Raw genomic sequence first — 13,651 nt, forward strand, 5'->3', positions numbered from 1 at the left:
TCAAATGTGTTCTTAGTCCTACAATCTATTGTTCGGAATGAAAAAAAAACATGAACAGAGAATGTCAAATCTAAAGCTTTGGAAATTTCAATATAATGTTTGAGTCATTTTGGTCCACCTTGCTCAATCTGAATCTACGAGGAGAAAGTGAGGTCTGCAGATGCTGGAGATCAAAGTTGAAACTTTATTGCTGGAACAGCACAGCAGGTCAGGCAGCATCCAGGGAACAGGAGATTCGACGTTTCGGGCACAGGCCCTTCTTCAGGAATCTGAATCTACCAAACCAATATAACTGACATTTAAAAAAATTAAACCATTTAATCACATCCTCCCAATTTATATATAACTTGTCTTTGTATGAGTGAACTCTTGAATGTATGTGTGAGAAGTTGGAATGTTTGAATTATTTTAGTTTAGATCAGGTTAAAACTATCAGGTAGACAGTTCAATATCATTGCCTTTTCTTTCCATAACTGATAAGACAACCGGAGTATGTGTTTTCTTTACAGTACAGTACCTAAGCAGTTAAACCAGTGCTTCCAAAATGGTGAAGCAAGACCTCCAGTAGGCTCATAAGATGACATTTTGTGGTCTCAAGCTCTGAGGCTGCACAATTATCATTGATTGATTTCTGACAGCAGCGAGTCCTCTTTAACTATTTGACTTGTGTTTTTTGATGGCTCAGGCCAAATGGACTGCTGTCTGAAGCCTGACTGCTACTGCAGAAAAAGATGTACAATCATCTTTGATGGATAAGCCTGCCTTTTGACAATCTCCCTCATCTTCACATTGTGTTCTCAAACTCACAACCCCTCATTTTCTGCCCACTCCATCACACAAAAGTAAGGTCACATCGAGAAGATGTTTGGCACACACCGATGTAACTGGCAAGTATATTCTTTAAAGAAAACAATATCTGCTGTGCTCAATCCAGGGGAGTTGAGGTAGATGGTAAGCCATGGTTGGAGATGGGAGATAAATCATTCAATGGCAGAAAAATCATAAGATTCTAATGGCTTTTGGAATAGAGGCAGTGATCTGTTGGATGAGGTTTTACAAAAGATGGTAGATGGGAACCAGGAAAGTCATGGAGCTTTGGTGATGGAATCAGCAGCGTGCCTTTTCTCTATACTTAATTCTTCCATTATCAATTCCCATCACCTACACCCAATTTGATATTTAACCTCTCTTATCCTCTGTTCTATTCCAAACCTTTCCAGTCACATGTAGTCCTCAATTTACAGGGCCAAGCAAGATTTGAAGCCCATAAGATGTCAGAACTGAAGTAGGCCATTTATTCCACTGAGTCTGCTCTGCCATTCAATGGCTGATCTGATGATCCCCAACTGCACTTTTCTGCCTTTCCCTGTCACCCTTGATTCCCTTAGTGATAAAAAAAATCTGTCTATCTCAGCCTTGAACATACGCAATTATCCAATATTGACAGTCCTCTGCAGTAAAGAATTGCCCAGATTGACTACTCTTTCAGCGAATAAATTTTTCACCTCTATTGTAAATATACAACCACATTTTCTGAGATTATGCCCTCTGGTCTTCGATTCTCCCACAAGGTTAAACAAACCTCCACAACTACAGTGTACTCTGTTAAATCTGCTGAGAATCTTGCATGTTTTGATAAGATCACTGCATTTTTCTAAATTCCAATGTGCACACATCCAACTTACTCGACTTCTCCTTATAAGACAGCCCCTCCATATCTGGTATCAGCCTAATGAACCTTCACTGGACATCCTCTAATGGCTGTATATTTCTCCTTAAATAAGGGGCGCAAAACTGTTCCCAATATTTCAACTGTGGTCTGACTAGTACCTGATATAGTTCTAGTAAAGTGTACTTAACTTATATCTGATTCCCTTTGAAACAAAAGCCAACATTCTATTTGCCTCATTCCTGAAGAAGGGCTTATGCCCGAAACGTCGATTCTCCTGTTCCCTGGATGCTGCCTGACCTGCTGCGCTTTTCCAGCAACACATTTTCAGCTCTGATCTCCAGCATCTGCAGACCTCACTTTCTCCTTCCTCATTACCCACTAAACTTTGGTGCTAGCTTTTTGTGATTGATCAACAAGGAGTCCTAAATCCCTCTGTTCTGTAAATTTATGCAGTTGTTCTCCATTTTGCCAAAATTCAGTTCCCGTTTTCTTCCAATCAAAGTGATTAACCTCACATTCTCCAAATTATATTCCATCTGCCAAGTTTTTGCTCTTTCGCTTTATCTTTCCATATCCCTCTTCACATTCTCTGTGTCATCCTCACCACTTGCTTTCCCACCTGCCCTTGCATCATTCACAAATTTAATGATAGTAAGCTCAACTTTTCTCATCCAAGTTACAAATACATATTGTAAATAACTGTGCCCCCGGTACTGATATCTGCTACATATGTTGCCATCCTGAAATGCCCCTTTTATCCCAACTCTCTGTCTTTTATTAGCTGATCAATCCTCTATTCATGTAAATATGCTACCTCAAAACCTTGGGCTCTAAGCATCTTAAGTAGCCATATTAAACACCTCAAAATCCAAATTTATTATATTCATCATTCCCCTTCCCCTTTAGTTGTCCTGCTAGTTATCTCCTCAAAGACTTCTGGAAATTTTATCAGGCATGATTTCCCCTTCAATAAGCCATGTTGACTCTTGGTTGATCATGCGTACATCTAAATATTCTGCCATTACATCCTTGATAATGGAGTCTAACACTTTCCCAATCTACTGCTGCCCTCTTTGATTAAAAATACTGCATTGATAGCTTTCCAATCCTCTGGAAATTTGCCAAAATCTGCAGATTCTTGGAAGTTTACTATCAATGTGTCCACTCTACCTGCATTATTTCCTTTAATATACTATGATGGATCCCATCAGGTCCAGGGCATTTTGGCCTCATTAGTTTCCCAAGCAACATTTTGTCTTTATTTCCTCTCATCCTTTTGACCCTTAATTACTTAGTAATTTTAGAATGCTATTAATGTCTTCTTCTGTGTAGGCTGATACAAAGGATTTATTCAATTCCTCTGCCATTTCCTGATTCCCCATTATTATTTCTCTGGCCTCATTCTCGAAGCGTATCATGGCATTCCTGTTGGGTGTTCTTGTGGCACAGCAATTGCATCCTGGGTTCAAATCTCACCTGATTACAAAATTAAAAATCACACAACACCAGGTTATAGTCCAACAGGTTTATTTGGAAGCACTAGCTTTCAGAGCACTGCTCATTAATCAGGAGGGGACAACCATCTAATGAAGGACCAGCGCTCCGAAAGCTAGTGCTTCCAAATAAACCTGTTGGACTATAACCTGGTGTTGTGTGATTTTTAACTTTGTACACACCAGTCCAAAACCGGCGTCTCCAAATCATCACCTGATTACAAGTTGTGTCATAACGATTTAAACAGGTTGATTAAAAGTTATCTATCATGCCACCCCAGATAAACTGTCATCTCTTGCACACATGAGTTTTTCACACAATTAACTTGCAAAAAATAATGCAATAAAATGACACTAACATTTGCTCTTCACCAGCTTCATTCTCATACACCTGCTAACACCTACATGGGAGTTGTTATCTCCACCAGTCCTCTCCCTACTCTTACTCTGCTAGGGTTGCATAGCAGATTTCCTTCAGCATTGCTTAATTTACATGCTCCATTCCTGCACCCCTTGTGAGATCTCAATACCCACATCACCATGATACCATTCAGTAGATTTCTGAATATTTGGAAAGGCAGAATTATTGTGTATTGAGCCTTACAGTTAGCAGAAAGTGGGAAAGGGAGGAAAGTGTGATTTGGGGATCAGGAAGTCCTCATGTAGAACAGAGTAGGGAAAGTGAAACGTATGATTAGATGGTCAGTGAGCAGAAGGGATGGAAACAAAAGGCTTTGGTTGGAGGATTAATGAGCACTTGGGGAGGGAACAGATATGGGAAAGTGGCAGCTGTCATCACTAGGTTAGTGAGCATGGGCGAGATATGATTTCTACCTTTGAAACTTAATTAACATGCACCGGTATTATGTGGGCCAGAAAAGACCTGCTTCAGAATAGTTCAGGGTTTTGGATTGATTTACATAAACTTCTGGCACCGATGCAAGATTATTCATATCATTTGAAAAGCTATGTAATTTCAGTTCAGCTTTTTGACACTCTATGTGACCAAACATAGCAGGCTCAAAATATTAACAATTTCCCTCTCCACATAATCTGCCAGATATGCTGAGTTTCTCCAAAATTCTTTCTGTCTGTTGTAATTAGGCAAGGAGGAAGTGTGAAATTAAATTTTCAAGAAAGGTGGAATAACATAATAAACTATTTTAGTACAGCATGAATTAAGTAAAACAAATCTGGGAGAATTTATTGGACCAGGAACAATGAGGGTAATATTACTGGCATCAACAGTGCAAAGGTAAAAACAAGGACTTCAGATGCTGGAAACCAGATTCATGATTAGAGTGGTGCTGGAAAAGCACAGCAGTTCAGGCAGCATCCGAGGAGCAGGAAAATCGACGTTTCAGGCAAAAGCCCTTCATCTTATTTATCTCTCCACCCTGCAGGCACTCTGCCTCTATTCCTGATGAAGGGCTTTTGCCCGAAACGTCGATTTTTCTGCTCCTCGGATGCTGCCTGAACTGCTGTGCTTTTCCAGCACCACTCTAATCAATAGTGCCAAGTCAGACATATTATATATGTTTGCCTATTCATTTTGCTATTTGTCACCTGATTCTGTGTTCTCTAACTTTCTTCATTAGTTTGTATATACTTTATCAAAGGTATTTTGATAATCTAGATAAGTTGCATTTACTTTGTTTCCCTTGTCTTTGCTATTTAGTACCTCATCAGTGAATGAGTTCAATTAAGAAAGACTTTTGCTTTTAATGTCCATACTGATGATTCTTTATGGTGAGTTTACCTTCTGCATATTTGTTTATATTTGCCTATAGTTGGACTTCTATTACTTTTCTGATCAAGGATGTGAAGCTTGCTGGGCTACAGTTCCCTGGACATCCTCTATCACTCAGCCTCACATACAATGGAATCAAGAAACACTTGCATTAATGTAGTTAAAAATCACACAACACCAGGTTATTGCCCAACAGATTTATTTGAAATCACTAGCTTTCATAGCAGTGCTCCAAAAGCTAGTGCTTCCTAATAACCTGTCAGATTATAATCTGGTGTTGTATGGTTTTTAACTTTGTCCACCCCAGTCCAACATTGGCGCCTCCAAGTCACACATTAATGTAGTGTGTTTCATAAGCGTATGGAGTTTCAAAGCATTTTAGAGCCTCAGAAGAAATCTAGAAGTGTAGAAAGATTTGTTATGGAGGAAATATAGATTGTAATATTTGTTATCCCCTTGTCCTCCGGCACTGCAGGGTTTTTTGTGGTGAATTATTAAGTACGTAATAGTGTTTTTCCTGTCTCTTTCCTGGATTATTTTAAATTTGAATATGTAACTTGTCTAGACTAAAGGTTTATCCTTTTTGAGCTTGATAAGTTTATAAAATAATTCACCTCTTTTTATTTGCATCATTTCTGATATTCAATGTATCATGTCTGACCTCACCATCTGTTGTCATGTGCTCCTGGGATAATTTCCAGAAAAATACTGAAGCAAAGTAATTATATAATATGTCTAACTTTGCGCTATTCATGCCAGTAATATTACCCTCATTGTTCTTGGTCCAATACCCACCCTTGTATTTGAAATGCTGAGCTGTAACGTAAGTGAGTCAAGTGTGGTGGTGAGGTTGGTGTTTTGCTGATGCTAACCTCTGTGAACACTGCCAACATAGTGTGCCCTGAGCTGGTGGGAATGCTGTACAAGGTGAAGGACCAGTGAAGGCGATGGTGAGCTGCCAGGCAACTGTTCAGATTTTCAACTCGGGTGTTGGAGTCATCTAGTTCCTCCCCGCGTCCTGACAAAATTGCAACCTGCATAATAATGATTAGCTAATAATGGGATCTTAATGTTTGCAAATCAGCCACTCACTGTTCACTAGGGAGACTCACCATGCACAAAGCCTGAAAAGTAAACCTTCCCGGCATTTCATCTGAGGTTCTGAGGTGGGGTTTGCAGGGGAGGGAGGGGCTGGCACCTATGAGTCAATATCATGTTCCTTTTGATAAAGGAGTCAATCACCTTTTCCTTGTTTGGCATTGACATGACTCCAGACCCACAGCAATGTGTTTGACACCCTACTGCCCTGTGAAATGAGCTGGCAAGCCACTCAGCTGTATCAAACTGCCACAAAGTCTAAAGAAAGGCATGAGAGCGAGTGGAACACCTGGCATTGCCCTAGGCACTAGCAAAGACCCAAACACAACTCTGTTGACAATGCAAAGTCTTCCTTAGCAGCATCTAAAGTATAGTAACAAACTTGTGAGATCTGTCCCACAGACTACTCAAGCAACAGACTGATATAGTCATATACATGGAATCACATCTTATAGACAACACCATCGCAGTATCTGGATTTGTCTTGTCCCACCAGCAGGCAAGCCTAATAGAGATGCCAACACAGATGTTTACAATAAGGAGGGAATTGCTCAGGGAGTCCTCAATATTTACTCTAGACACCATGATGTCTCATGGCCTGAAGTTAAACATAGGCAAGGGAACCGCCTGCTGATTAACACATACCATACGCCCTCAGATAATGAATCATATTCCTCCATGTTGGACACTAATTGGAGGAAGCACTTTGTGTGTCAAAGGGACAGAATGTACTCTAAGTGAGGGATTGCAATGTCTAATTTCAAGAGTAGCTTGGCAGCAGCATTATTAATTGGGATGATTGAATTCTAAAATGCATAGCTGCTAGACTTGATCTGCAGCAGTTGGTGAGGGAACGAATAAAAGGGAAAAATATACTTGACCTCATCCTTACCAATCTACTGGCTGCAGATGCATCTGTCTATGAAAGAGTGACCATCGCACAGTCCTTGGGGAGATAAAATCCCACCTTCACATTGAGAACAGTTGTGTAGCAATATCATTGTGCTCAATGGGATAGGCTTCAAACCAATCTAGCAAGTCAAGACTGGGCATCCATGAGATACTGTGGTCCATCAGCTGCAGCAGATCTTACTCCAGCATAATCTACAATCTTGTGGTTGGCATATCCCTTGCCCTATCATTACCATCAAGCCAGGAGATCAACCCAGGTTCAATGAAGAGTGCAGGATGTACCAAGAGCAGCATCAGGCATACCTGGAAATTAGGTGTCAATCCAAAAAGCAACAACACAGGACTACTTTCATGCCAAATAGTATAATCTGTAAGCAATAGACATGCTTAAGTCATTATACAATGAAAAGACCAGATCTAAGCTCTGCAGTCTTGCTACATCCAGTCGTGAATTGTGGTGGAAAACTATACAACTAACAGAAGACGGTGGCTCCACAAATATCCCCAATCCTCAACACTTCAGGAGGTTGACACATAAGTACAAAACATAAGGATGAAGTAATGGCACCCATCTTCTGCCAAAAGTGCAGATTGGATGATTCATCTCTATTTCCAACTGACACTCCCCATATCATAGAATCCAGTCTTCAGCCAATTCAGTTCACTCCACGTGATATCAACAACAACTGCTAGACACTGGAAACTGCAAAGGCTATGGAGTCTAACAACCTTCCAGCAATAGTACTGAAAATGTTTGCTCTAGAACTAGCTGCAATGCCTAATCAAGTTGTTCCAGTATATTTACAACACTGGCATTTATCCAACTGTGTGGAAAATTGCCTTGTTATGTGCAAGAAACAGGATAAAATGTAATCCTTCCAATTACCATCCATTCTTGATAATCAATGAAGTGATGGAAATGGTCATTAATAGCCTATGAAACAACGTTTGCAAAGGAATAACCTGATCTCTAGTGGTCAGTTTTGGTTCTGACAGGGTCACTCAGCTCTTGACCTCATTGCAACATTGGTCTAAACATGGACAAAATAACTGAATTCCAGAGGTGACGTGAAAATAATTAAGACCATAAGAAATAGGAGTGGAAGTAAGGCCATTCGGACCATTATGTCCCCTTCACCATTCAATCATGGCTGATGGGCATTTCAACGCCACTTACCTGCAATCTCCCCATATCCCTTAATTCCTTGTGAGATTAAGAATTTATCAATCTCTGCCTTGAAGACATTTAATGTCCCAGCCTCCACTGTGCTTCATGGCAATGAATTCCACAGGCCCACCACTCTCTGGCTGAAGAAACGTCTCCTCATTTCTATTTGAAATTGACCCCCTCTAATTCTAAGGCTGTGCCCACGAGGCCTAGTATCCCCGCCTGATGGAAACAATTCCCCAGCGTACACCTTTTCTAAGCCATGCATTATCTAGTAAGTTTCTATTAGATCTCCCCTCAACCTTCTAAACTCTAGTGAATATAATCCCAGGATCCTCAGCTGTTCATCATATGTTAGGCCTACTATTCCAGGGATGATCCGTGTGAATCTCCCCTAGATACACTCCAGTGCCAGTACGTCCTTCCTGAGGTGTGGGATGCAAAACTGAACACAGTATTCTAAATGGGGCCTAACCAGAGCTTTATAAAGTCTCAGTAGCACATTGCTGATTTTACATTCCAACACTCTTGAGATAAATGATAACATTGCATTTGCTTTCTTAACCACGGACTCAACCTACAAGTCAATCTTTAGAGAATCCTATAGTAGCACTCCCAGATTGCTTTGTACTTTGGCTTTATGAATTTTCTCACCGTTTATGAAATAGTCTATGCTTGTGTTCTTTTTTCCAAAGTGCAAGACCTCACATTTCCTCAAGGTCAGAGAAATAAATTCTCAACTCCAACTTAAATGTAAACCCCCTTACTTTTAAGTGTTTCTCCTGGCTTTAATCAGTGCCATGAAGGAAGATTTCTTTTCAGCATCCAACTTGTAAAGTCATAGAAACCATAAAATGGTTACAGCACAGAAAGAGGACACTCAGCCCATCATGTATGCAGCAGCTGGAAAGAAGCCCACCTCTGACCACCAGGTCTCTGGTTTTGCAGGTTACAGCACTTCTTGTGTGGATCCAGGGACCTTTAAATGAGTTGATCCCTTTACATGTTTCAGAAAGATCACCTTTCATTCTTTTAAACTCTAATGGATACAGGCCCAGCATATCCAATCTTAAGTTTGTAAGGTGGCCAAACCCAAGCCAGGTATACCTTCTTTGGACTGCTTCTAAGGAATTTGTGTCTTTTCTTTAGTAAGAATAACTCTGTACACATTTCTGAAGATGTGGTCTCACCAGTGCTGCATTCAACTATAGAAAAACATCTCTACCTTTGGACTTCATTTCCCTTCCAATAAATGACCACAATTTATTTGCCTTCCTGATCCCTGGATATACCTGCATATTAACTCTATATGTGGAATTTTATTAGGGCCTAAACAATGTGGGCTATGGCAAGACGTGTGATAAATTCCCATGAGAAGACCAATGAGGCCTATCTCAACATTGGGAACAACTCATTGCATCTTTTGAGCACGTTCTCGCCATTGAGGTGAGAAAAGGGTAGACAAAGGAGGGGATAATTAAATGTACGCCAGGACAGAAAAGAAGCTGAATAAGTATTAATGAGAGCTGAATGTAGTAGGGAATGAGAAAGTTGTGCTAAAAGCAACATGTAATGCGATAATAAGCCTCAGAGTGGCGAGAATGGGTTGATTGTGCTATAAGACAGGGAATTTAGGCTGGTGGACTGGAGAGGATCATTTACCTTCTTCCTACAATGCTGAACAATAATCCAGATGGCTTAGACTACACTGATCCATGTTGCAGCCTCAAAGCAGGCTGGCATGGTCTGGTGTCATGGCCTCCACTACTGGCCTGAGGAGAAGTGGAAGTTCTGCCTCTGAATTGCCTGACTTCAGCAGGACCTCCAGCCCTCTGTTCATGAAGTGGGATTCCAACTGTCCCTTGGCTGCCATGTCCGGGGAAAATACCAGTGAAAGACAGCTTCTGACTTCCAGTTTGTCCAAGTGGACACTGGGTTTTTTAAAGAGAGAACCAGCACCAAGTGTGCCAGTCAATTACTGGATATCCTGACAGCAGCAAGTTGTTTCAGGCACAGCAAGTGGTAGAACGTGGTTAGAATCAAACAAGAGGATCACCATGATAGCAGGATTAATAGTTAGAGCAGTGATTTTGGGAAGGTATAGCAAGAGATTCATTAGGTCTCATGAAAATAAATCCTCCAAAATACTCAACAAAACTGACACGTAGTCATATTTGGTTCATATATGAACATCAGTGTATAGAAACTGACATAGAAACATGAGATGAACTGAAAACAAATTCCATCTGTATTTCGGAGGCTTGTAATCTCACTCCATTTAAAGATTATGTTATACTTTATTCTTTCTGACAAATGAACAAGTTCAAAATTTTATACATTGTAATCCATCTGCCAATTGCTTGCCCACTAGCTTAATTTGATCATATCTATTGGCAGAATCCATATTTCTCTTCACAATTTACTTTCCTAAGTCTTTCTGCCATCAGCAAATTTAATGATTATGCATTCAGTTCCTCCATTCAAGTCATTAATATAAATTGTAAATTTGTGAGGCCACTGGTCACTGTTGTTCTCTTTTTGTCACATCTGACCAACCCAAAAAATGATCCATTCATGCCTGGCTCCTATTTCCCATTAGCTAACCAGTCCTTTATCCATGATGTTATCTTACCAAAGCGAACAGCTCTTACTTTCTTGAGTAAAATTTGACATTAGGTTATCTACAGTGTGGAAACAGGCCCTTCGGCCCAACAAGTCCACACCGACCCGCCGAAGCTCAACCCACCCAGACCCATTCCCCTACACCTAACACTACGGGCAATTTAGCATGGCCAACTCACCTAACCTGCACATTTTTGGACTGTGGGAGGAAACTGGAGCACCCAGAGGAAACCCACGCAGATATGGGGAGAATGTGCAAGCTCCACACAGGCAGTCGCCTGAGGTGGGAATGGAACCTGTGTCTCTAGCGCTGTGAGGCAGCAGTGCTAACCACTGTGCCACCATGCCGCCCACATGGCACCTTGTTGAGTCCTTCTGAGAATCTAAGAATAGTACATCCCCAAGCTCCATTTATCCACACAGTTCATTGCTCTCTCAAAAAACAAGTTAGTCAAACTTGAGTTCCCATTCACAAAACCATGTTGACTGTCTGATTGTACCGAGATACTCTAAATGCCCCAGGAAACCCCATTAATAAAATATTTCAGTATTTTCTGCATGACAGATGTTAAGTTGACTGGTCTGTAGTTTTCTGTTTTCTGTTTCCTATCTTTGTTGAGTAAAGGAGTACACTTGTTATTTTTCAACTGACTAAGCGTCAGTTTTGTTGAGTGTTTTCAGCGTTCAGGAAATTTTGGGAAATTAACTTTGATGCATCTGCAATCTCACAAACACTTCTTTTAAGATGTGAAGGTGAACTCCAATGTATTTAAATTACATAAAACTTAAAAATGTTTCCACGATCTGATTTAAAATTACATTAGCCTCTGCTACCAATGTGGTTTGAGTCTTGTACAGCATATTGCCATCTTATCTGGTTCACTCTTAATTGCAATCTTTATTTGAGAAAGAGATATTAAAGCCATTAATAATGATGCTGTTATTTATTATGTGCTGTCAGATGCATTTTCTTGCTAATAGTTATAAAAGAGTTTGTATGAATTTTAAATAAAACATTTTATCTTGTTCAGATTAACACTGACATGACACGCTGTTAAGATCTCATAAAAAAAAGTTCAGGAAATATTTCATAATTCTTGATGAACACATAATCCCTTGAGAAATAAAAGCTCTGCAAGCAAACTGATCATCTGTCGTTTACTGGAAAGGTTAAAGGACAGTAATGTTTTAGAGGAAGAAGCTGTGAAGAATGGCAATAAATCTGACAACTGAGAGAATTTTAGTAACCACAGAGGATGAGTAAGAAGAAATGATAAAGGGGAAAAATAGAATAAAAGTAAACGAGCACGAAACATATTTTAAACTTCAGAGAGATTTACAAGTACGTAAAAATAAAAACAAATAGCACAGGTTCTTTAGAGACTGAGACAGGAAAAACTATAATGTAGATTATGAACATTAAACAAATATCCTGTTTTTGTCTTCACAGGTGAAGATGAAAATGCCTAATAGAGAATGAAGAGTCAATTCACTGAAATGAACATTACGTGATTACATTAGTTAAGATAAAGTACTAGAACAATTAATTGAAATAAAAACAACCAAATCTGATGACCTACATCATAGAATGCCAAAGGAAATGCCATTATAATAGATGTGTGATCAGTCCAAATTTCCTTTTAGTCCCACTGGATTTGAAATAGCAAATTAAACTCTGTTCAAGAAAGGAAGAGAAAAACATAGTTGAGTTAGTCTGACATCAGTCATCAGTAAATCACTGGATTCCATTATTAAGGAAATGGTAACAGGGCATCTGTTAATCATATGTTTAGACAGAGTTAACACAATTTGATAAATTGATTAGAGATTTTCAGGATGAAACCAGCATTATAGCAGAATGATGACCAGTGACAGCAGTATTCTTGCATTTTCATTTGATATTCAATGAGGTGGCATTTGGAGGCTTGTTTTAAAAGATCAAGATTTAAAAAGAGTTGAGAGTAACATTAACATAGATATTAATGGGGAGGCTTGGAGGACATTGGGTGCCCTACCTTACTAAAGGGACATTGCTGAACTGTAAGATTTTTCATTGTAACCTTTATGCACAGCCCAATAACAGTGTACACTTTGGCATAGCTGTTATTTCTCTCTTCGGAGTCTCTGAAGCATCATGTAAACCATTGCATCACTTGTGGCAAAACTTCCTATTTACATATTCAGATGTTAGCTCTTTATGCTACATTTCCCTCTATGTTATTTCTTTTGTGCAATATTTAAGCTTTCTTCCACCTCCAACCAAAGTCTATGTCTCACAGGGATAAATGTTGTGGCAGCTTCACCAATCTTACAGTCTAATTCATACTTCCCTCAAAGGTGTCTGAGGATCTATTTTCTCTAACATTTGTGGTTTGAGTCTCGTTGCACAAATTATTAGATAATGAAGAATTATTTTTCAACCACAGTGTACCTTTGTTCAGTTTCTGTTAATACACAGGATGCAGAGTAAATTTGTCTTTTATTTGACTTTTTGATTTGGAATAATATTGCCCTTAGTACAGTTAATAACATGTTAACGGTCACTGTATTTGGTAGCCCAGACATCTAATAACTTAGAATTCCAATTGAGATACGAATTTGCATCATCTGTACTGCTTATATTGCCTTCTAATCCGCAGAAGATGTTTGTCATTGTCTTCTGGATTATTTTAGTTGCAATAGGGATGCTGATAGATAAACAGTTAAAGCCATACTGTCCAAATGGTCCAATGAACTTTGTTAAGGGTTTAATGTTTCAGAGCTGAAAATGTGTTGCTGGAAAAGCGCAGCAGGTCAGGCAGCATCCAGGGAACAGGAGAATCGACGTTTCGGGCATAAGCCCTTCTTCCTTTAATGTTTCAGCCAATGGTAATAGCTAAAATCGACTATTAGCATTGAGTTTAGTGAAAATGATGCTGGTTTCCAGCTTCACCAAA

The sequence above is a fragment of the Chiloscyllium plagiosum genome, unplaced genomic scaffold, assembly GCF_037043375.1.
Source record: "Chiloscyllium plagiosum isolate Xiang-an unplaced genomic scaffold, Cpla_swu_hap1 HiC_scaffold_2, whole genome shotgun sequence".
Taxonomy (NCBI): domain Eukaryota; kingdom Metazoa; phylum Chordata; class Chondrichthyes; order Orectolobiformes; family Hemiscylliidae; genus Chiloscyllium; species Chiloscyllium plagiosum.